This window comes from Leuciscus leuciscus (assembly GCF_965113295.1).
Source record: "Leuciscus leuciscus genome assembly, chromosome: 13".
Taxonomy (NCBI): Eukaryota; Metazoa; Chordata; class Actinopteri; order Cypriniformes; family Leuciscidae; genus Leuciscus; species Leuciscus leuciscus.
Window position 1 is genome coordinate 41,342,231 of NC_138737.1, and position 25,985 is coordinate 41,368,215.

At 39.1% G+C, this 25,985-nt stretch overlaps 1 pseudogene across 1 annotated transcript in view; it reads left to right on the top strand.

Annotated features, from left to right (window-relative positions):
• The window catches only part of LOC309513407, a 28,138-nt pseudogene extending 2,153 nt beyond the window's left edge, over positions 1 to 25,985 (top strand). Inside the window, exons 2-14 of the transcript XR_014211667.1 lie at positions 206 to 301; positions 527 to 857; positions 939 to 1,057; positions 2,534 to 3,027; positions 16,678 to 17,013; positions 17,172 to 17,227; positions 19,053 to 19,083; positions 21,106 to 21,525; positions 23,029 to 23,124; positions 23,339 to 23,569; positions 23,647 to 23,669; positions 23,751 to 23,869; positions 24,818 to 25,985. The product of XR_014211667.1 is annotated as an uncharacterized misc_RNA (transcript). The remainder of the gene's footprint in view (positions 1 to 205; positions 302 to 526; positions 858 to 938; positions 1,058 to 2,533; positions 3,028 to 16,677; positions 17,014 to 17,171; positions 17,228 to 19,052; positions 19,084 to 21,105; positions 21,526 to 23,028; positions 23,125 to 23,338; positions 23,570 to 23,646; positions 23,670 to 23,750; positions 23,870 to 24,817) is intronic.

Here is a 25,985-nt window from a genome sequence, read left to right on the forward strand (position 1 = left end):
TTTTGTTTCAATAAATAACATTGTCATTTACAAACTGTACTTTGTGTTTACTCAGGTTGCCTTTGTTTTATGGTAGGTTTTCATTTCTGAATCAATTTAGTATGAGATGGGGGCAAATACTTTCACTGCATTATATGATCATATCACTGTATTGTCTTCTCTTCACTGTAATCTGGTGTTTTAATGTATTTTTGTTCAATTCTAGGAGGAGCTCAATACAGCACTGAAGTCCTTACAAGAGAAACTTCAACACAATGAAAAACTGAAAGCAGAGTTTGAGAAAACAGTTCAACACATCAAGGTGAGGAAACAGAAACGAGAGTCATTTTCATTACAGCTGTTGGATCACTATATACAGTTATGATTTGATATTATGTATTCCAGTTTATTATTTCTGTAAATGACTAGCAGCAATCTGCTTCTGGATCCGTTTTATGTCGTTTTATATCGGTATGTCGGAGTTTATCTTGGATATTAATGATGTGTGTCGATTGAGATGATTGAAGTGAATGTGCTTTGATTTCAGTCTCAAGCTGAGCACACAGAGCGTCAGATTAAACAGCAGTTTGAGAAGCTTCATCAGTTTCTCAGAGATGAAGAAGAAGCTACAGTCACTGCACTGAGGGAGGAAGAGGAGCAGAAGAAGCAGAGGATGAAGGAGAAGCTGGAGGAGATGAACACACACATCTCAGCTCTTTCACACACAATCAAAGACATGGAGGAGATGATGAAAGCCAATGACGTCTGCTTTCTGAAGGTCTGATTTCAGATCATTGGTTGATTGATTGATGATTGATTGAGTTCTTGATGATAAATGGTGTGTTTGTTCTGCAGGAGTTTCCAGTCTCAATGGAAAGGTGAGTGATCTGCTCCTGTCTCTGGTCTCTCTGGTTCTGATCCAAAGCCACTGCAGTTCTGACTCCTGAATGTTCTTCCAGAGTCCAGAGCTCACAGCCGGATCCACAGATGGCTTCTGGAGCTTTGATTCATGTGCCACGATACTTGGGCAACCTGCCGTTCAGAGTCTGGAAGAAGATGCAGGACATCGTCCAAAACAGTGAGTCTGACAGCAGGAGATCTGAGCTGGACATGATGGATGGGTGGAGAGTTAGAGGCTCTTCATGACATAGATAGATAGATAGATAGATAGATAGATAGATAGATAGATAGATAGATAGATAGATAGATAGATAGGTAGATAGATAGATAGATAGATAGATAGATAGATAGATAGATAGATAGATAGATAGATAGATAGATAGATGAATAGATAGATAGATAGATGAATAGATAGATAGATAGATAGATAGATAGATAGATAGATAGATAGATAGATAGATAGATAGATAGATAGATAGATAGATACGAGTGTGGTGTTTGTTAGGTTACAATTTGTTTTTTAAATGTCTCAGAATAATAACAATAATAACTAGAATGTACATTTCCTGAAGAAAATGTGAGTGGTGCTTGCAGTGGCAAAACTCTGAACTAGGCAGATGCTAACACAATTAGCATTTTGTTAACATGATGCTAACACATTTATCATGTTGTTAACACAATTAGCATGTTCTTAGCATGATGCTAACATGTTTAACATTTTGCAAACATCTTTTTAACGAACTGCTAACAAGATTAGCATGTTGCTAGCATGATGCTAACACAATCACCATGTTCCTTGCATGTTATGAACGTGGTGCTAACATGACTAGCATGCTGCTACTGCATTTTAGTTAGCATTGTTGACAAGTTTTAACACTTAGCTAATTGCTATTAGCATGTAGCTATTCTGCTAGCATGTGTAGCATGATGGAAGTCCTGTTTGCTAGCATTTGTCAAAGGAACCAACCACCATGTGTCTATGATGTTCTGGTGCAGAGATATAGGTCTTGCTGAACAGTTGCTAGGGTACTCTGTTTAGTTGCTAGGGAGTGGCTTGGCAGCTGCCAATGATGTTACTTCAAAGGCTGCTTGCCAGTATGAATGATATAAACCAACCGCAACTCCTCTATGACATTCAGATTAGAAGATGTCCCTCTTTGGATTTGGGTTGCTAGGGTGCTCGACAATGGTTGCTAGGGCGTGGCTAGGAAGTGTTAAAGGTGATTCATGATTGTAAGTCAAACACAACAGACAGTCATAATAAACTAATTTAAAACAAAACACAGACTATAAGAGCCAATAAAATGAAGATGATCAGATGCTGCTGAAGATCAGACACACACTTACAGTTCTTCATCTACAGCATAAATCTACACAGATCTCATTGATTTATTGTTATTTAACTTTCCCAAAGTATCAGTTTCTCTTGATGGACACAAATGTCTGAATCTCATATTTAATGTTTGTAGTTGATGCCGTTAAACGCTGATGATAAAAACGAGTGTGAAACTAATAACAGCACTGACAGTGATCAGAGGAAAATGTGTTTGATCAACAGGACGAGTGTCATAATTCATAATAATCTGTGTTGGGTTCACTCTTGATCATTATATGAAGATCAGAATAAAAGCATCTGTTGATTGTGTCTCATCAGCTCCTGTGATTCTGGATCCAAACACTGCAGATCCACGTCTCGTCCTGTCTGATGATCTGACCAGTGTGAGATACAGCGGGAACTATAAACCAGTTCCTGATAATCCAGAGAGATTTAACTGTAATGAGTGTGTTCTGGGTTCAGAGGGTTTTAACTCAGGAACACACTGCTGGGATGTGGAGGTTAAAGAGAGTTCAGCCTGGATTCTTGGAGTAACTACAGCATCAAACCAGAGGAAGGGAAGTGTTTTCTTCAACACTGATGTCTGGTGTGTGGAGTATGATCAGTACGGATTGTTTTCAGGTTCTGGTTTTAATGTTAAACAGAAGCTTGATCGTGTGAGAGTGAATCTGGACTATGACGGAGGAACGGTGTCGTTCTCTGATCCTGTAACTAACACACATCTACACACATTCACAACCACCTTCACTCACACACTCTTTCCATTCTTCTGTTGTTGTGACTCTCTAAAGATCTTACCGGTCAATAGTCAGTAAACGTCACTCCTGTAGATCTGGATCTTCCTGCTTTCATCATGTTTCCAATATTTAATCCATATCATATGAGTAAGAGTGCTGTTGATCTGAATATCAGTACGGTGGCTGTGATTGGGCCGTGATGATCACATGACTGATATCCAGCACTACAGCAACACTCAGATCAATAAACAAGAAGTTTTCATTTATATTCCACTTCACACAATTAGACCGATTAGAGACCGTTTTAGCATTCATGTTTTCAGGATAATTGACATTTACCCGATTATTTCAGTCAATGTGTGTTTATTCATTTCTAAACTTTTTTGCATCATAATTATATATGATTATATATCTTTTTTTTTTTCTTGTATTACATCAAATCACTGAGGCAGTAAATTCTGCACATTCTTAGTGTTTGTTCAACATGAGACTAAATGAATAATTATTTCAGTTATAGAGGAGAAATGATCATTTGTTCATTGGAATAAATGGATGTAAAAGGTTCTTGCTGATAATCTTGTGTTTTAAATAAATAAATAATATGTGATTGTGATTTAATGCTCAGAGTGAAAGATTAAATGTTTGGGATGATAATTAGGGTTTAAGTCGTGGAAACAATACTTTACAGACGTAACATGTTTATTTTACCTTTCTTTCTGCCTTTATTGGAAACTCCTTCAGTCTTCCTGCGTTTGACAGACACACATTTGTAGTTTTGACGAGCGGCAGAGATTTACAAGCCTCTGTTTTCCTCAAACAACATGTTATTATATATTATTATATTGTATACAAACAATTATTTTTATTAACAAGTGTCATGATTTTTTGTACTTCATTATAAAGACTATTTAGATCAACACTTGATCCAGCAATATTCAGAAACGGGTGCAGCTATTAGGCTATTTCTCTGCTTAACTTTTTTTAGATTATAAAAAAGACAAAATTACAAATATAAGGAAGAATGATGTTTGAGAGGTAATATGTATTATTCTTACCAATAGTGATCAAATAATAAAATATACAATTTAATTATATGAATATTATGAACCTTTTTAACGGTGCTTTATAACGGGATCAACAAATACAGCTTCTGTCATGTGACACCATATTTATTTGCTTTAAAACCCTTTTTCTCGGCAGAAAGTGTTTCCAAACTAGTTTTTCGCAACATTTGAGGTTAAATGGAAAAAGATTCGATGATCGATAATTAATAAATGATCGATAATTGTCATTTTCATGTCGGTAAACATTTTGATGCACTAAACCTTTTTTCACAAACAATCTTTACTGGAAACATAAATCTAATATTCGATGTAAATATACTTTGACACTTTAGTTGACTCACCAGATAATAAGCACAATAATTATTCCATCTATGTATTTTTTTCTAACATATTGTCTATAGGTCACCAAAATGAAGGTTGACCGATTTAATTCAGCATCAGATATGGTAAACCCAGAAACTCACAAATCTGAGCATCCATGTTAATATTTTAATAAAATAAAATATTTTAAACTTTTTAAATGCAAGTAAGAGACCAAAAGTGATGCCCAGCCTAGGACAATCTCTCAAATATTATTATAAATGTGTTACAGATTTTGTAGTCATATTGCATGGTTGTGCTTGGAGTTTATTGTTTTATTTGTGATTATAAATCAAAGAAACATGATAAATTGTGCCGACATAATTTTTGTCCAGACTTTCATACAAAGATATTTTGAGGACATGCAGAAACAAGAGAGAACCAACTAAATATTAATAACTGATTATGTTGTAGTCAATGTTTGCTTTTTTTTTCTGTCAGCTTTTAGTTTTTCAATGCGTTTTTGTTTTGTTAGCATAGTTAAACCTGTAGCTGTAGTTTTTCTTTTTTGCCAAATATAACTTAAAGGGATACTTCACCGATTAGCATTAAGCTTTGTATCAGTAGAAACCCGGTAATATTTTGGAGTGACCGTGCTTCCCTCCCTCATGTCCCCCTGAGACCAGAGATTTCTGTATTGTGTGTCTGGAAAAAACCCTCAGATGACACAAAAATCATCATGTAGCTTCATGAGGCTTTTCTGTCCTGAGGCGAGAGACTCCAGCCAGTAGGAGGAGCTCATCCCGCATGTGTTCAACCCGCCCATAGGGGAACTCTAGTCTAGTCGCCTAGTTGTGTCATTTCTCCCGACACTGCCCTCTGTAACCGGTGGGCGTGGCTTGGGTGTGGCCTCGTAGGGCAGCGAAGCAAGTGCATTCTGGGAGTTGTTGTCTTTCATCCACATGAGCCAAAAATACATTTTCTGGCTTTTCTCAGTCTAGAACGCACCAACTTCTAAAATAATTTCACATTTCTACTACATAAATTACCCAATTTAAATACGCATTCATCTTTCCAGCGGTGAAATATCCCTTTAATAGTGGATTTCAAGGAAAGATTATAGAAACGCTTTCTTCAGGGATTGGAAGGTGGATTATGCACATAGATATCTAAACCCCCATATATACACTTGTACACTTGGTTTAAATCGGATTTTTCTCAGAAATCACGTAGGCTATTGTTGGAAAGTTTTTTCTTTCTTCAAAGCAGACCAGGAGACGTTGGGATCACATTCAAACAGAAGAGTTTCTTTATTCGAGTGCGGCTGCGGTTCGTCCAACAAAATCTAACTAAGGGAACTTTACATGGTATCTTATAGGCATTTTAGGAGGAGGGACTTTTGAAGGTGGAGACAAATTCAAACAAAGCATGTAACAGGTTTAGGTAACACTCTAGACTGAGGGTCTGGCCAATCCTAATTCAATCAGCATAAGGCTCCAAGAGCCATTTGGGTCCGAAAGCCATTTGCAGAACAAAAGGTGAGATTCTCAGGGAATCATTCATGTGCTAATCCCATCAGTCTGAGTGAAACTGGGGCTTCAAGAGCCATTTAAAGACAAAAGGTGACTTACAATAGAGAAAAATAGGACTGGCAGAAACTGTTGTTACTATTATCCTAACCTAACCTTAAAATGCTAACTTCAATGTACTCAACTTTTACTGTTGCAACCTAAATTAAACATTTCATAAATTTGTAATACAACACTATAGACCTGTGGCTAATATTATTCAAAAATTATTATTATCAAAATTAACTGGATTAAGTATTGTATTTCTAATGATGGATTACACTGGTTTTGGATCCCTAACATAATCTTCAAACATTGTGGTGACCTTCAGTTTTTATTATCTTGTCATTTTAATAGTGATGTAGTACTCGAGTCCGGTCTCGAGACCGATTTCTGCTTTCTCTGACTCGTCTCGGACTCGACCCTTCAAAGACTCGGTCTTGACTCGGACTCGGCATAGGCGGTCTCGTCCCCATCACTAGTCCACTAGAATACATACCACTAGAATATTTAAATTTGCTCTGCATGTCCTAACTATGATTAAAAAAGTCAGGGTGGGCTTAACATGTTAATGACAGAGCAGCACTGTTGAAGCAGTTTAGAAAAATAGGCAGAAGATGATGCATGTGGTAGGGATTTTTTTTAATGATAGTAAAAGCATAGTCCATATTAAGATGTTAAGACTGCTCCTCTAAACAATTCCCAATCTAGCTTAGTCTGTAGGCCTAACTGTTGATTATTAACTGGGGTGATATTAAATCATGAACATGAAAACTGACATGTTGTTATGGTCTTGGTCTCGACTCCTTTTTTTTTTTTTTTTGGCCCGCCACCACCCCCCCTCTTCGGAGGACAACTTTATTTTTAATAAAGCAAAATATATACACAATATATTACAATACAGACAATAGATTTATATACGGTGCGTAACCATTCACCCAGTTAAGTGAGACCCTGGGTACAAAAGGGGAGGGGGGATTATAGCACCACGTACAGAGTGTAACACGTAACATATAAGACACGACAAGGTGACAGACAGACAACAGAGGGACAAGACAATTGACAAACACAAGAACGTATTATTATTATTGATTGAATAGAATGATCTTGAGCAAATTCTATTTGTTGATCTGAGGTTTACATTAGTTGGTCATAATTAAGGTGTTTGAGGGGAAATGGGTTTGGAAACATGTTACGCATGAGTGTGGATAGTGTATGCCTGTGTGTATGAAGTGATAGCTGCAGGGGCAAAAGCAAAAGAGAAAAAAAGAAGAGAGAAAAAAAAAGAAAAAGAAAAAGAAAATATATAAACCTATAGAACGAAAGGGGGGAGGTATGTGTCTGGTAATGTACATGGCTTGTAGTTATGTTTGTGTGGTATTAAGAAATGTCAAAAGCGGAAACCAAGTGTCTTCAAAGGCTGATATTTGCTTCCTTCTGTGTGCATTGTGTTTCTCCATTGAAATGTGTTCTGAGATTAAATTTGTCCAGTGATTGATGTGGCAAGATTTCTTTGATTTCCAGTTTTGGAGAACTACTTTCTTAGCGACAGCTAGAGAGATGAGCAACGGATTCCTGTATTTTTGCGGGATATGGATTTCGGAAAAGTCGCCTATGAGACAAAGTGTTGGTGATGATGGGATTCTGTGGCTCAGGATAGTGGACAGTGTCTCAGTGACTGTAATCCAAAAAGAGTGAACTGGTTGGCAGTGCCACATGGCGTGCAAATAGTCATCTGTGCTACCTTAAGTGCATTGTGAACAAATATCGGTGTTGTGTAGGCCCATTTTGAACATTTTACTTTGGGTGATGTGAGTTCTGTGAATGACTTTATATTGTATAAGCTGCAGGTTTGTGTTATCGGTCATGAAAAATATGTTCCTACAGATTTGTTCCCAGTACTCAGAGTTAGAAGAGATGGCCAGGTCGGTTTCCCACTTGGTTGTTGGGAGTGTCATTGTTGTGTTTTGTTTGGAAATCAATGTATATAGTTGGGAGGTTAATTTTTTGAAGTTATTAATTTTCATAATTTCTTCTATAAGCTGAGAAGATTGTAATGCATTGTTGGTAAGTGTGGTTTTATCTTTAATTTGAAGTCTAAGTTGTTGATATTGAAGGAATTGTTCTCTCCCAACCCCATATTTCTGTATGAGTGTGTTAAATGACATGCAATGGTGGTTCTCAAATAAGTGGTGAAGGTGTGTAATTCCTTTTTGTGCCCATGTGGGAAAATAAAGAGGTTTGTTCTGTATCATGAATTCTGGGTTGTGCCAGAGTGGGGTGAACCTGTTTAATTCTAGTGATGATTTTGTAATTTGTTTCGTTTTCCACCAGGCTGTCAGAGTTGAATGGATGGTAATGCATTGGCAGAATTTGGATTTCTTGATTGATTGTGAGAGAGGAAGGGGAGATCTGCAACTGAGATATTTGTGCACTGGTTTTGTTCCAATTCCAGCCACGGGTAATTATACTTGTGTATATTGATCCATTTAACTATGTACTGTAATTGATTTGCCAAGAAGTAGTGATGGAAGTTTGGTGCTTCAAGCCCCCCATGTGATTTTTTATTTTGTAGTGTTGAGAGTGATATTCTGGGTTTTTTGTTTTTCCAATAAAATTGTGTTGTTAATGAATTAAGAGTTTTGAACCATTTATCTGTAGGAGTGATGGGGATCATAGAAAAAAGGTAGTTCATTTGGGGTAGGGTTTTCATTTTGACAGCAGCTATTCTTCCGATGAGTGTGAGTGGGTGTTTAGACCAGCGTTTATATTCGTTTTCAATTTTCTTTAGGAGTGGAGTGTAGTTGAGGGTGAAAAGCTCTGACAGCCTGGGGGAAATCTGAATCCCTAGATACTTGATGTTGCCTGTGTGAAGGTGGAATGATGTGTCCTGAGCTCCAGAATCCCATACATCATCTGAAAGTGGTAGTAAAATTGACTTGTTCCAGTTGATAGTGTAATGTGAGACTAGGGAGAATCTGCTGATGATATTGAACGTTTCTTGAAGTGATACTCGTGGGTTCTGTAAATAAAGTAAAAGATCATCTGCATATAAACTGATTTTGTGTTGTACGTCGTCTACCTGAATTCCTTTGATTATGGTGTTTTGTCGTATTGCTGCTGCGAGTGGTTCAATGAAAATGGCAAAGAGGGAAGGCGAGAGTGGGCATCCCTGTCTGGTGCCCTGATGCAGTGTGAAACTCTGTGAAGTGATGCCGTTAGTGGTGATGGTGGCCCTGGGTGATGTGTACAGTATTTTAATCCAGTGGATGAACGACTCTCCAAAACCGAACTTGTGAAGTGTATTGAATAAAAAAGACCAGTTTACCTTATCGAAAAGCTTTTTCTGCATCAAGTGAAATGATAATGGTTTTCTGTTGTCTTTCTTGTGCTATATTAAATAGGTTAAAAAGTCTGCGGACATTATCTGTGGCGTGTCTATTTTTAATGAAGCCTGTCTGATCTGGATGAATGAGTGTGGGGGTGACTGTTTCTATCCTGGCTGCTAGTGCTTTGGTGATCATTTTCAAGTCAGTATTCAATAGTGAGAGAGGTCGGTATAGCTTGAAGGGTGAGATGGATCTTTGTTGGGTTTTAGCAGTAATGTCATGGCTGCTGTATTCATGTGTGTGGGTATGGTAGATGACGTTTTAATTTCTATAGTTACTCTGTTGAATAATGGTGATAATATGTCCCAGAAGTGTCGGTAGAATTCAGCTGGTAATCCATCTGGCCCGGGAGATTTATTGCTAGGAATTTTATTGAGTGCTTTAGTAAGTTCATTAAGGCTAAGGGGTGCGTCTAGAATGTTGGTTTGTTCTGCAGTTAATTTTGGCAATGTCAGACTATTCAAGAAGGTGTCGATTTCTGATTGAGTAGGTTGATGAGTGGGGGAATAGAGGTTGCTGTAGAAATTCCGAAATGTGTTGTTTATATCCTGTGGGTTTTGATGAATGTTTCCTGTGACGTCTAAGATGGCTGGGATGATTGATTTCTCTTTCTTATGTTGGAGTAGATTTGCTAAATATTTACTGTTTGTTTTACTACTGTATTGAAAACCATTATATTTCAGTTGCTGAATTTGAAATTGTGTTTTTTTCTGTATGATGTCATCAATTTGTGTTTTGAGGTCCTTTAATTCCTTCTGTTTTGGTTCACTGGGATGGTGAGATATTTCATTTGTTAGGAATTTGATTTTTTGCTCTAATATATTTTCCAATTGTTGTTGCTGTTTTTTCCTATATGATGAGTATGATATTATTTTTCCTCTGATTACGGCCTTCCCAGTTTCCCATAGCAGTGAAGGTGAGGTGTCTGGAGAGTCGTTCATCTCCAGAAAGAATGCCCACTCTCGCCTTATAAGGGTTGTAAAGTTGGGGTCTTCTAATAATGAGGTATTGAAGCGCCATCTAGTTGAAGTTTTAGCATATGTTTGAATATTTATAGACAGAGAAATAGAAGCGTGATCACTAATTACAATTGGATGAATTGTGTTATCTGATATCTTGGTTATTAGCGAATTACTGATAAGAAATAAGTCGATTCTAGATGAACATTGGTGGACTGTAGAAAAATATGAATATTCTCTTAAAAAAGGGTTCCTCATTCTCCAACTGTCGCTAAGGCCATAGTCCTCCATATATTGCTTTATTATGTCAGTGGAGTGCCAGTTTCTTAAGTTGCCAGAAGTGCTTGAGCGGTCAATTGTGGGATTGATGACTGTATTGAAGTCTCCAGCTATGATGAGGTTGTTTGAATTTGATAGTATGGAGAAAAGATTGTGGAAGAAAGAAGGATCATCATTGTTAGGGCCATAATTGTTTGCCAATGTAAATGTTGTTTGATTTAGAGTTACATTAATGATGATGAATCTACCGTCTGGGTCCATGATAGATTGGTTTAATGTGAAATGAATGTCTTTATTTATTAAAATAGAGACACCTCTCTGTTTGCTGTTATATGTTGAAGAGTATATTTTGTCAAATTGTCTAAAATTAAGATGTTGCAATTCTGTATCTGTTAAGTGTGTTTCTTGAAGGAAGCAAACATCAGCCCCCAATTTTGTTAGATGATTCATTACTTTAAGTCTTTTGGTTGGGTTACGGAAGCCGCGCACATTCCATGTTATCAAGTTAAGTGGTTGCATGTGTGTATGTCAGGTATATCAGAGTTGTGGACTAACATGTATATATAGGTTAAGAGCCATATTAAGTGATAAAGAGAAAAAGAGAGTGAGGAAGGGAAGAGAGGGATAAAGGGGTTCGGTTGAGGGAATATGGCGTGAGTGTTTTTTTTTGTTTGTTTTTTGACAGTATTGAGTGGATGTGTGTCATAACATGTTTTCCATCGTTTTTGCTTGGGGTTGAGCTTAGAAGTAGTAGTGGTGTTGAACATAAATACAAAACTAACAAACAGACACTGGACAAAAGGACTTTACACATATAGACAAAGACAAACAGAGAGTCAAGACATAAATACTCAGTATACAAAGAAAGGCACATGCCTTATCAGAGATTGAAAGGAGAGAAAGACGGCAAGAGAGAGCTAGAGAAAGAGAGAGAGAGAGAGAGAGAGAGAGAGAGAGAGAGAGAGAGAGAGACAGAGAGAGAGAGAGAGAGAAAAAGAAAGACTGCTAAACAAGAAAAAAAAAATTAAGAGAGAAAAAGAAAGAGAGAGAGAGATTACTGGACCAGAAAAGTTACAAAAACAAAACAAAACAAAACAAAAAAAACGTAGAGAGAGCAAATAAGCAAATAAGGAGAGAGAGTGTGAGCACAGAATTTAGATGCTGGGCTAACACATTTTGTAAGTATACAGAGGTGTGGGAGAGAATAAAGAAAAAAAAAAAAAGAAAAAAAAAGGAGTTGGTCTCGACTCCTAAAGACTCGGTCTCGACTCGGACTTGCTTCCTCAAAGACTCGGTCTCGACTCGGACTCGACTGAATTTGAAAACCAACGGACTCGGTCTCGACTCGGACTCAACCCTTCAAAGACTCGGTCTTGACTCAGACTCGGCATAGGCGGTCTCGTCCCCATCACTACATTTTAAATGCAGCAAATTACCTATTGAACTCTCAGATTTTTAGAATCCTGGAAGATTGCTTTCAAACATCATTTCTCCCCACACACGTGTCTTATTTGGAATAATGAAAATGTATTGTGTGGAAACAAATCACTTTATTTCAAGGAATGGGTGGATCAAAATATTCTTTTTGTTTCTGATTTATTCAGTGCTCAAGGAGACCTTCTTTCTTTTTCTGAGTTTATGTCTCTGAAAGATGCTGCAATTTCAGTAAGAGATTTTAGTAAGGTAACTAAAAGTATTCCTGTCAGTTTGAGAACCTTGATTAAAGCACATTTAAATACCTGCAGTAAGAAGGGCGTCATCTGCTGGGAAAACAATTTATAAACTTCAGAGGATAGCCCATCTGTCCCAGGTGACTTGTTGTCTTCAGTTCTGAACACTGACTGACTTCTGCCAGGGATAAGGGGAGGTCACAAAAATCCCTTTCTGAGTTGTCGAGCTTAGGGGTATTATGTAGAGAATTAAGGAATATTGAAGAATCATTGTCAGCATATTCTGATGTTTAAAGCTTTTTATAAAATGAAGAACAAAAATCAAATATTAAATGTTGATCATCACTTATAGAGTTGCCAATTTTTAATTCATTAATAGTATTCATCTTTACGCGAAACTTTTCCAGTTTGAAGAAGTATGAGGAATTTTGGTCCCCTTCTAACCACTGTTTCCGAGACCTTATAAAAGCTCCTTCTGCCTTCCTTTTATATATTTTATCCAGGCTCTCTTGTAAGTTAAGCATTTCAATTTTTTCCTCCTCTGTTAAGACGTCTGGCGAAATTTGAGACATTACCGAAATGCCTGTGATAACTCTCTGTTCCTCCAATTTTCTAATTTTAGCAAGTTTACTATCAAGCTTCCTAAGTATTTTGCTGATTCATATTTAAATAACTCCCAATTAAGACTAAAATAATTTTCCACCACAGCTTTGTTAAAAAAAAAAAAAAATCAACTGTGGGATTTTTCTGTTTAACCTCCTGCACTTTAAGAAGAGAATTATTAAGTTTCCAGTAATTGGCTTTATAATCATTATCTGAAAATAATTTAATAGAAATGAATACTGCTTTATGATTGCTTAAAGGACAGGGACTGTTAACTGAGATATCCTGCTCTTTAATACTTTTTGAAACTAACCAGAAGTCTATGCGAGAATGTCTAGTGTTGTCTTTATTACTCCAGGTGAACGAAACTACATCTGGGAATTTAACTCTCCATATGTCACTTAAATCATACCTGTCCATGAAAAGCTTAAAATATGCATGTCTATTATTATCACATGTCAATCTCAGAATTTAGAGTAATATTAAAGTCTCCTCCAAGTAAAATGTGAGAGTTTGGAAATTTTGTTAGCCAATACTTGAGTCTATTTTCTATATTAGCAAATAACTGGATGTTTTTGTACCCGTAAATGTTGAATATGATTAAAACAATCTTGTTGTAACCAACCACTTGGCAGATAAAAGGCCTTTTTGGATCTGTATCTGTGTGCAAAATGTCACCATTATATTTGTGCTTCAACGTTAAGCCTCCAGCTGATCTTTCTGAACAGTGAGAAAACCATAAATCGTTCCCCCACTGAGATCTCATTTGAGTTTGAGTCAGATTCCTGACAAAACGAGAAATCTGTGTTCAGCTGTTTAACAAATAAAAATAAAGCTTTACGTTTAGTTATATCTCTTAGCCCCCTGGCGTTTAAAGAAGCTATAGACAATGACATTTTCAAGAATAGAAAAGGCTAATGTTACTACGGCTTAAGAACTACAGAACAATCAACAAACAATGTTATACTGAGCACTAATTGCACCTTAAAATAAAAAAATAAAGTGTTATATGGTGGAAACTTAAGACCATATTTATTGTGTCCCAGATAAAATAAAAAAGACCAATGTGTTTATCAAAAAATAATAAAAGTCTTTTAAATTGCTGATCAGTAATTATGATCTTTCAGGGAATATATTAAGCTACATCCCACATAAATGATCTTCAATAAACAAAACTAAGGATCAGGCTTCAGAACAAGGTTGTAAAAAGAGCCAAGAGTCTGGAAAAACACTTGGGTTATGTGTCAAAAAATAAAAGAACATTTTATCCAAAAATATGGGAATCTAGAAGGTCGTCTCATGTACAATATTCCAGAGATTTCGGACCATTGTCAGTTCAGTTCTTCAAGTGATTTCCTTCCCATCGACAAAAGCCCGTGCTCCAACAAAGTAAGCAGATTTACCTTCACTACGTGCCTTACTCGCCAAAGGCCACATCTTCAGCCTGGCTTCCTTGACAGGTTGAGGGAGGTCTTCAACGAAGCGGAGCTTGTTATCACGCATGACGGGGTGATTTTTTGCCGCTTTCCATAGAGCATCTCTGTAGGATCTCTGGGAGAATCTGATGATGATGGCTCTCGGCCGAGAGCTGGCTGGTGTTAGTTTCCCAATGCGATGGGCGACGTCGATCGCTGGTGTCAATTTTTCATCTGGCAGAATACTCCGGCAAAGCTCTGTAACCTTTTCCTTCACATTTTCTGCAGTGTTTTCGGCGACTCCATAGACCTTCAAGTTCCACCTTCTTGAGTAAGTCTCCAGTTCACACACGTGAGATAGGAGCGCTACCACTTTTTTTTCTTCCTCTTTAAGGCGGCCATCAACATTCTTGACTCTCAGTTGTGCTTATTTTACTTCACTGCATACAAAGTCCACAGTTTTCTTTAGCGGGGAAAAGTTTCCCTCCGACATGGAGACCTCTAATGTCGACATAGAGCTAGCATAATCGTGACACGAGGCTATCAGAGCGTTATTTGGCTGTGCATCAGGGATGAGCTTCTTCTTGTTCTTGTGCATTCTTTTCCTCTGAGGCGGTGACATTAGGTTGTTCTCAAAGTAATAAGAAATGGTCCGATATCAGAGGAATGCAGTTTTTCTTGAAATGCCACCAAATTAGAACTTTTGTGCGGGAGCTCAGCAGTAACAGACTTACTCGGCCACCATCTTGGCACTCCCCCGCCAGCAGCTTCTCAAGAGCGGCTGCAGGAGCTCTGATGACAACTCAGCTGTTCCACGATTGGCCGGATTCACCGCATGACAACGATCACGTGTGTTTCGTGTTTATTCGAACACCTCTAGTTCCTCTAAAGCTCACAAAAAAATCTTTTCATGTAGTTGCGATGTTATATTGTGTCATGTTTATCAAATTAAAACTGATTAAAAACGTAGACTCCACTTCATTGATAGTAGCTTATGTTGAACTTTATTCTTGTTCAAACAGACGCTGTATGAAGCAGTACATACTTGTGACATACACCTAGTGGGTGCATTCTTCAGTTACCTTATGGGTAACTGTAGCCTTCTGCCCGGAGCAGATGTCGTCAGGTGGTACACAACCTTCACTGGGTGCTTCGGCCCTCAACCACAACACCCTCCAGTTGGTGGGCCGGCAGTGATGGCCAAGTCACTGCCCATCTGCTCCTGGCTTCCAGCTTTCCTCCTCCCTCCTGTTCCATATTCAGCAGGAGGCACGTTCTGCCTCCCCCCCCCCCCATCCAACGTGCTGCTTGATTTTTTTTTTTTCTCCTTTCGTCCATGCCCAGAGCGGGAAACCTCTGCAGCCGACCTCCAACAGGAACAGCCACACCTGCCATCCCTTGTCCTTGCAGTCCTGAAGAAGGAACTGGTACTTCAAGGCCTTCCTCTCATGGGCAACCTCACATCCCTCCTCCCAAGGCACCGTCAGCTCAACTAGAATTATTTTATTGCCCTCCGTTGACCACAAGACAATGTCTGGACGGAGCAGTGAACACCACCTCTGGGAATTGCAGCCTTTTTCCCACGTCCACCCTCATCTCCCAGGACCTGGCGTTTTGAAGGAGATTGGGTTTTGATGATTTGGTTGAAAAAGGCCTTTCTCCCTCCTTGATGAAGGTGATCGCCCTCTTCAAGCCCATACCGGCAGGCCTCTTTCTGCATCTCTCCTGCTCCAATATGTCAGCAAGGGCCAGTAACACTTTGTCATGACGCCATCTATACCGACCTTGGGTGAGAGCTGTTTTACACCCTGATAGTATATGTGCCAGTGTTCCCTTTTGCACACAGAGCTTGCAGTTAGGATCTTCCCTCAGCCCGGCTATACATAAAGTATTGAATGAAAATGTCTCTGAAACATCTGTGTATTATTTGGCAAATATTGCATTTATTTCACTTCAGCTGTGGTAAAGTAAGCAAACACCACGTGAGCGGTCACTGCGGGAACCAGAAAGTGTCCGACTTCACGTCTCCGTTTGCAGCTCCTCCCCTCCTGCACGCGGCTACTCTCGCCGATCGGTTACATCCAGCCGAAGCCAATGTCCAACACACCTGTTGTCTGCAGTCTGTTAGCGTCACGTCACCTCAGCTAATCCGCCTCTTTGCCCATTTTCGTTAATCCGGGAGTGACGCGCTGCCAAGATGGTGACGGCCGGCTCCGCCCACTTTGAGCTTCAAAAATGCTCTTCAGAAACCTACAGGTGACGTCACGGACACTAAGGCCAATATTTTTTTACAGTCTATTGTTCTGACGAGTCACAGGCGGTCAGTTCCGCGAACAGGTTCTTTCGGACAGTTCGTTTCAATGAGCCAGTTCAAAAAAACTATTCACTGGCTAGTTTATGTAATCACGTAATGACATTACTCAATTCTCTGATTCTCAAAGCAGTGTTATTTTATCTGGTCTCTCTCTTCTCTTGTAGTTTAGAGGCTCAATTCCTGCGGCGGCTGTGAAGCTCCATCTACCCCTGTCCTGCCCGCTGTCAGCAGCTCTGGGTCCCATCATGCCTCACGGCATCACCAGCGGCCCGTCGCCCGTCATCCAGCGGGGCGGATACCTGATGCCCACCGCCCCCTTCGCTGGGATGATGCCAGCCCCTGTGTATCCACACCAGTGGTCCGGTTTGCCCAGTCCGGTGGGAATGTTTGGCACGGCCGCTATGGTCCCGTATCCGACCATGGCCGGCCCGGCACTGCAGACGTTTCCTCTGGTGGTCAAAAGCCCAGACGCCCCAATGTGCCCCAGCAAAGCCAGGACTGCATGATCGCTTCAAACACTCTTCTGCATAAGGCTAATCAATACACACTTGCAGATGGATAATCACACAAACTCAAACTGACTGGGAGTTCCTGCAACACGTTTTAACTCGGCTTCAGGATCAAACCATAATCTCTCCTCAATGTCTGTGTGCTTTAGATCGCTGTTGGATGGGAGACGCGTCTGTATGAAGCCTTTGAGCCTGTAAATATGAGGTGTGAGTTTGTGTGTGTGTGTGTGTGTGTGTGTGTGTGTGTGTGTGTGTGTGTGTGTGTGTGTGTGTGTGAATGTGGGCATGAGGAGTGTGTTAATGTATCAAACCAGTCCTGTGGGCGCCGCTTGAACGTTTGTTTGTTTGTTTTGACCTTTTAGCTCTTATGTTTGAATATGAATTAAGGAGTGTTAGTGTTAAGGGTTCGGCTGAGATTAGGCCTTCAATTCTACTGCCATGAAGTATCATTTCATAATCATTTTGGTGATTTAACATACGAATACATAAACAGGCATATTGGGCTTTATTAATGAAACAGGAGCAGAATAAATGTAGTCATTCTTATCTAAATCTCATGACGATTTGTGTAAGAATGGAAAAAATACATAAATGTTTTATGAAAGCGTCCCAGTGCTGAACGTTGATTATGGTCAGAAATATCAGTCCTGTTTTCCAATTATACGCGTTTCATTCATTTACAGCACTTTCATTGGCGGTTTACAGAAATATCCAGCAATTTCAGACCACAGGACAAAATCCCTACTTTAAGAAACACAATTCAGGATGATGTAGTGCCTTGATCGGTCATCAGTTTTCCCTCGAAAGGTATGAATCGGTTCTAAAGGGGGGAAAACATTCCTCTTCTGTTCCTAATGCAATGGCGTTTTTTTTGTTGTTGTTGTTGAAGCAAGTTTGCATTAAATATAAACCTAATCATTTGAAGTGTAGCTAGTAGCTAGATTGATGAACGAATGCAGTTGATGTCTGGGTTTCTGATTGGTTACAATCATTCATAAGCAATACTGCACTAAGCACAGAGTCTCAGACGTGTTTGAGGAACGACTGGTTTACACTGCGATGATCTGATGAACGATGCATGCCATCAAAGCGTCGCGGACGCCCAAATACAGAATTAAGAATTACTGTGTAAACGTGCTCTTATAAGTGCGCCGCCTTCCCTCTTTACAGCGTAACACAGGGACTGAATGCAGGTTTGACTCTGAATGTGTGTCAAAATGACATTGCATGTGATTCACCCTCCCTGTTACGTGCTGCATTATCCCAACCCATAATGTGAACATTGACAAACTACTTTACATTTGACTGTTTTACCAAATGTATCATTTTTATTTGCTTTGCATAGTGGCTGAGTTTATTCCTTCTTGCACAGTGTTAATGATGTTGAGTTTTAATTTCTTTTAAGAGGGCAGTGCAATTGTTAGTCATGACTCATATTTATTGTTGTTTTAAATAAAAGCGATCCAGCATGAGGAAGAGCAAGAGTTTGAATATTAGCTCACAGGTGTACAAAACGTATTTGCATCCAAAGTCCACATCCCAACATAAAGTCTGGTTTTATTTGTATGTTTGTATGATTCAATCTTTAGTCAGGGTTATATTTCTATTATAACTGCCAAACTGTGAATTGTACAGTCCTCTAGTATTTATTTCCTCAGTGCTTAGTTTTGCTGCAGCTTCTGTCCTGTAATGTGTTTTTCATGCATTTGTACAGGATGTTAATCAATGATCTGCAGTTAGAAACGTTTCCGGGAGGTTTCTGATGTTTTGTTCTTGCCGTTATTAATACTGATAATATATCTGGCAATAATTACTCCACTTTACCATGTTTGTGTCTCACGGATCTGATGGTTATGGACTTTTCCCGGTCTTTTCTCTGTGAATGATTGCTTCCCCTTCTCCGCATTACTTTGCTCCGCTCAGATCCAAACGAAATGCACTCACAACACAGACTGTGTACAAGTTTAATTAAGAATAAATCAATATTTTGTGCTTAATAGCTACTGTGTTCTTGTGGTTTTTCACAACAGTGATTATCTGAGCCGTGCTCTTGAGGTACAGGTACACTGTAAAAAATAATAATATGAATAAGAAGAGAAAACAATATCCCTGATATTTTGTGCTTCTAAGATCCTATGGAGAAAATTACCAGGATAAACACTAATGTTGGTTGATACAAATATGTTGCACGATATATTAGACTTATGCCCCACTAGACTTTTATGGAAAATTTCGTTTGGTCCCCAGGGGCCACTCCCCCCCACCCCCCCCCCCCCCCCCCCCCCCGCGCTGGGCCCCCCCAAACCCAAAAAATGCAGTTTTTCCTAAATAACTACCTGAACCGTGGCACCGAGGATGAAGAATTTTTTATGGTATGTTGGTCTTAAGGGCCCACATCAACCTAGCCCATAATCACTCATTTGTGATTTGCGCCCCTCCCATAAAAAATGAAAATGCAATATTATTCTGCTTTAATCGCCCCTATCTTCAGTTGAGATGTTCAGAACTGCACCATATTTCATGTGTATGATTAACTTGACATCCTCTGGGGGTATGCTAATTTTCGCAGAATTTCATCCATGGGGGGGTATAAAATAAATTCATTTATGTGCACATTTAGTGACTGTACACTCATCGGCCTGTAGATGGTGCTGTTGAGCGAAGGGTTGCTGGTTTAGGATGATACTGTCACACACACACACATGCAGGAATACAAACAAACGCAAGCATGCACACACACTGACATACACACGCACAGACACACACCCATACACACACATACAAATCCACATGCACAGACACACACACACAAACACACACGCGCACACAGATGTACGCACGCATACATACACGCACAGACACACACACACACACAGACACACACATACACAAACACACACACACACGCACACACACAGACAGACATGCACATACTACTACTTTTTTTAGGTATATACATAAACACGCAATACAGCCAAATTGCTCCACGTCATTTATTTTTGTGGAAAGCCAGTGCAGGCCTGAGCGGCGGTCATATTTTGTACTGCGATGCGGTACATCTAGTTTTTTTTTCTTCTTAAATGGATCTTCCAGTAAAATGTGTCGATGTGTCGTGAACAGCATATTCTAGAGCAGGTGTGGGAAAAGTTTAGAGAAAAACTGTCAAAAATAAATAATAATAAATAATAAATAATAAAAAAAAGAAATTAAATTTGATGTAAATAAAAAATAAAAATATAAACATTTGATTAAAATAAATAAATTGATAAAAATAAATAACATTTGATTTAAATAAAACAAATACATTTAACAGTACAGTAATATAGTGAGTAGAAAAGAATGCAATAATGTAGCATATGTGTATATATAAATAAACAGTGATGTGACTGAATGTATATTGATATTATATTTAAGAAGTGTCTTTATGCTAATAAAGTGAGTATGTTTTTCATAATTAACAAGAAATACTAAATAAGTGTTAAAGGTGCTGACGAGTGATCCATGAGAGACAAACCTTTGTCACATCAGCAGATAAACAGAGGAGTGTTTATCACTGAAACTTCAGCATGAGAAGAAATCATTATAAGAGAGAGGGATCATGACAGACCCTGGAGAAACTCTGTGACCAATAAAGAAGAACAATAAATAAAACACGAATAAGGGTTTTGAGATCTTTTATTTTTAATTATAAATTTTTTTTTTAAAATTAATCCAAGGCTTTATAGCATTATATCTTAATGTTTCAATGCAAATTAATTTTGAATAGGCTTAGATTTAGTTAATTTTACCTAAAGAAATCCTGATGTTATTCTTTGACTTGTTTCAACACACCAACTTGATCAGAAGCTCCACCCTCTTACAACACTAACCAGGAAGAGGCTGACTTGTTATTTCTCTTTCCTGCCATACTGACTTTGTCTCGACAAAAGCAATAAAGACTCAGTGATCAGTGGAGTACGAAGGGGAAAATTTCACAGAACAATTTGAGAAGTTTCTTTCTGAACAAGTTTGTTTCTGATCTTTGTGATTCTCATGGTGAATCATTTTTTAAACCGTCGTTCAGAAAGTGAAAGTAAAGTTTAGATTGCTGGAGCTCAAACAGTGAAAATGGCTTCAGCAGCTGAAGATGATTATATTTGTCCTGTGTGTCATGAAATCTTCAAGGCTCCTGTTATTTTATCCTGTAGTCACAGTTTCTGTAAAGAGTGTCTTCAACAGTTCTGGAGAACCAAGGAATCTCAGGAGTGTCCTGTCTGCAGGAGAAGATCCTCAAGATCTAATCCTCCATTTAATCTTGCGTTAAGAAACTTGTGTGAGTCGTTCCTGAAGGAGAGAAATGAGAGGCGTTCATCAGGGTCTGAGGAGATCTGCAGTTTACACAGTGAGAAACTCAAACTCTTCTGTCTGGAGGACAAACAGCCTGTGTGTTTAGTGTGCAGAGATTCAAAACAACATGACAATCATAAATTCAGACCCATCAGTGAAGTGGTTTCATCATATAAGGTAAGACAAATGTTTCTTGATTCACATGTAAAGAATCATAACGAGTCATAAACACAGATCGTTCCGGTTACTAACGTATCCTCAGTTCCCTGAGATCATGAGCATTGCATCAGTAACTGACACTGATGAGGAAAACTTCGTTTTTCACTTAATACTGAAGCCTGATTGGTTTACATCTCTGCACCTGCACAGACAAAGGGCTTTTCAGTCGCCAAAACCGGACCGACTGCCTATTTAAGTCACACCGAAAGCCATTTTCGGAATTTTTCTACTGATGAGCGGCAGCGGTGACTTGTGTACAGTAGCACAACAAACTAGACAATACTCATTCCCGTTATCTCAGGGAAACAGGGTTACGTTAGTAACTGGAACATTCCCTTTCGATACTGTTCACTCGCCTTGCATAAGTAGCTGACACTTATGGGGAACTTAATCAAAGAGCGTCGTGCTACTAGTGCAGAACGGAAGAGAGCTTTATGACCTGAGCTCTAAAGAGCGTGGAAAGCATCTTAAGCACATAGCCTTGTGTTGGTCTAAGGAGGACTTTACTGTCATTAGGCCCAAACTTGAGGCAGAATGCGTCCACTGAAAGAGCCTGCAGATCACCAACTCGCTTGACCGATGCCAGAGCCGGCAGAAGGGCGTCTTTAGCGAGAGAGGCCGAAGGTCGGCCGTTGTGAGGAGCAAAGATCTTTGTGCGATCAGGCCTTCGATTAGGCCAAAAGCAGCCAATCATTGAGGTAATTCAGGATGCGAACTCCCATCTGTCTCAGGGGGAGAGGGCCGCATCCACGAATATCATAAGAGTGCGTGAAGCAAGACACAGTCTGAATGGTAGGACTGTAGGATGGTAAGCCCCTTCAAACATGAATCTCAAGAACTGTGATGAGAGGCTATTTGAATATTAAAGTACGCATCCGTGTGGTTCAGACATCTCAAATCCATCTTCACTGGAACGAGGAAGAAGCGGCTGTAAAAGCCTGAGTCACCCTTCACTAGCAGAGCTTGTGCTTCAGCTCGGAGGACGTGAGCGTCGATGTCTGAGACTGAAGTGTTAGTCACACTCCTGAAGCAGGGGAGCCTGAGAGAGAACTGGAGTGAGTAACTCCGTCAGACATGAACCAATCAGGCTTCAGTAATCAGTGTTGATCTGATTGAACAGGACTGCAGTGATCAGGACTGGTTGTGTTTAGTCCAGCTGAACTACAATATAAATGCAGTTTCATAGATCTGAGGAATTAGTAACTACGGGGGCAAATACATTTTCACGCCGGCCCAGTTGGTATTGGACAACTTTTTTGTTTCAATAAATAACATTGTCATTTGAAAACTGTACTTTGTGTTTACTCAGGTTGCCTTTGTTTTATGGTCGGTTTTAATTTCTGAATCAATTTAGTATGAGATGGGGAAAAATACTTTTTCACTGCATTATATGATCATATCACTGTATTGTCTTCTCTTCACTGTAATCTGGTGTTTTAATGTCTTTTTGTTCAATTCTAGGAGGAGCTCAATACAGCACTGGAGTCCTTACAGAAGAAACTTAAACGCAATAAAACAATGAAAGCAGAGTTTGAGAAAACAGTTCAACACATCAAGGTGAGGAAACAGAAACGAGAGTCATTTTCATTACAAGCTGTTGGATCACTATATACAGTTATGATTTGATATAATAGATTCCAGTTTATTATTTCTGTAAATGACTAGCAGCAATCTGCTTCTGGATCCGTTTTTATGTCGGTTATCCGAGTTTATCTTGGATATTAATGATGTGTCGATTGAGATGATTGAAGTGAATGTGCTTTGATTTCAGTCACAAGCTGAGCACACAGAGCGTCAGATTAAACAGCAGTTTGAGAAGCTTCATCAGTTTCTCAGAGATGAAGAAGAAGCTACAGTCACTGCACTGAGGGAGGAAGAGGAGCAGAAGAAGCAGAGGATGAAGGAGAAGCTGGAGGAGATGAACACACACATCTCAGCTCTTTCACACACAATCAAAGACATGGAGGAGATGATGAAAGCCAATGACGTCTGCTTTCTGAAGGTCTGATTTCAGATCATTGGTTGATTGATTGATGATTGATTGAGTTCTTGATGATAAATGGTGTGTTTGTTCTGCAGGAGTTTCCAGTCTCAGTGGAAAGGTGAGTGATCTGCTCCTGTCTCTGGTCTCTCTGGTTCTGATCCAAAGCCACTGCAGTTCTGACTCCTGAATGTTCTTCCAGACTCCAGAGCTCACAGCCGGATACACAGATGGCTTCTGGAGCTTTGATTCATGTGCCACGATACTTGGGCAACCTGCCGTTCAGAGTCTGGAAGAAGATGCAGGACATCGTCCAAAACAGTGAGTCTGACAGCAGGAGATCTGAGCTGGACATGATGGATGGGTGGAGAGTTAGAGGCTCTTCATGACAGAGATGAAGCTAACACAATCACCATGTTTCTTGCATGTTGTGAACGTGGTGCTCACATGATTAGCATGCTGCTACTGTGTTTTAGTTAGGATTGTTGACAAGTTTTAACACTTAGCTAATCACTATTAGCATGTAGCTATTTTGCTAGCATGTGTAGCATGATGGAAGTCCTGTTTGTTAGCATTTAGTCAAAGGAGCCAAGCACCACGTATCTACGATGTTCTGGTGCAGAGATATAGGTCTTGCTGAACAGTTGCTCGGGTACTCTGTCTAGTTGCTAGGGAGTGGCTTGGCAGCTGCCAATGATGTTACTTCAAAGGCTGCTTGACAGTATGAATTATATAAACCAACCGCAACTCCTCTATGACATTCAGATTACAAGATATCCCTCTTTGGATTTGGGTTGCTAGGGTGCTCGACAATGGTTGCTAGGAAGTGTTGAAGGTGATTCATGATTGTAAGTCAAACACAACAGACAGTCATAATAAACTAATTTAAAACAAAACACAGACTATAAGAGCCAATAAAATGAAGATGATCAGATGCTGCTGAAGATCAGACACACACTTACAGTTCTTCATCTACAGCATAAATCTACACAGATCTCATTGATTTATTGTTATTTCACTTTCCCAAAGTATCAGTTTCTCTTGATGGACACAAATGTCTGAATCTCATATTTAATGTTTGTAGTGGATGCCGTTAAACGCTGATGATAAAAACGAGTGTGAAACTAATAACAGCACTGACAGTGATCAGAGGAAAATGTGTTTGATCAACAGGACGAGTGTCATAATTCATAATAATCTGTGTTGGGTTCACTCTTGATCATTATATGAAGATCAGAATAAAAGCATCTGTTGATTGTGTCTCATCAGCTCCTGTGATTCTGGATCCAAACACGGCTCATCCACGTCTCGTCCTGTCTGATGATCTGACCAGTGTGACAAACAGCTCATATCATCCTGTTCCTGATAATCCAGAGAGATTTGACTGTTGTTACTGTGTTCTGGGTTCAGAGGGTTTTAACTCAGGAACACACTGCTGGGATGTGGAGGTTAAAGAGAGTTCAGCCTGGACTCTTGGAGTAACTACAGCATCAGTCCAGAGGAAGGGAGATGATTTCTTCAACACTGATGTCTGGAGTGTGGAGTATGATCAGTACGGACAGTATTTTGATTCTGGTTTTCCTGTTAAACAGGCTCTTGATCATGTGAGAGTGAATCTGGACTATGACGGAGGAACGGTGTCGTTCTCTGATCCTGTAACTAACACACATCTACACACATTCACAGCCACCTTCACTCACACACTCTTTCCATTCTTCTGTAGTTATTTTGACTCTGTGAGGATCTTACCGGTCAATAGTCAGTAAACGTCACTCCTGTAGATCTGGATCTTCCTGCTTTCATCATGTTTCCAATATTTAATCCATATCACATGAGTAAGAGTGCTGTTGATCTGAATATCAGTACGGTGGCTGTGATTGGGCCGTGATGATCACATGACTGATATCCAGCACTACAGCAACACTCAGATCAATAAACAAGAAGTTTTCATTTATATTCCACTTCACACAATTAGACCGATTAGAGACCGTTTTAGCATTCATGTTTTCAGGATAATTGACATTTACCTGATTATTTCAGTCAATGTGTGTTTATTAATTTCTAAACTTTTTTGCATCACAATTATATATGATTATATATCATAATTTTTTCTAGTATTACATACATTTTGCACATTCTCAGTGTTTGTTCAACATGAGACTAAATGAATAAATATTTCATTTATAGAGGTGAAATTATCATTTGTTCATTGGAATAAATGGATGTAAAAGCTCTTGCTGATCCACAACAATGTTGAATGAAATATAAATTCTTAATATAGAAATACTTGATTCAGATGTTTATAAATGTGATTCTCACAACAAATGATCAGTTTCTCTGCGACTCACTGAAAACTCTGACAAAGTTTGAATAATAGTGATAATCCCTTGAACTATGTGTTTTAAATAAATAAATAATATGTGATTATGTGATTTAA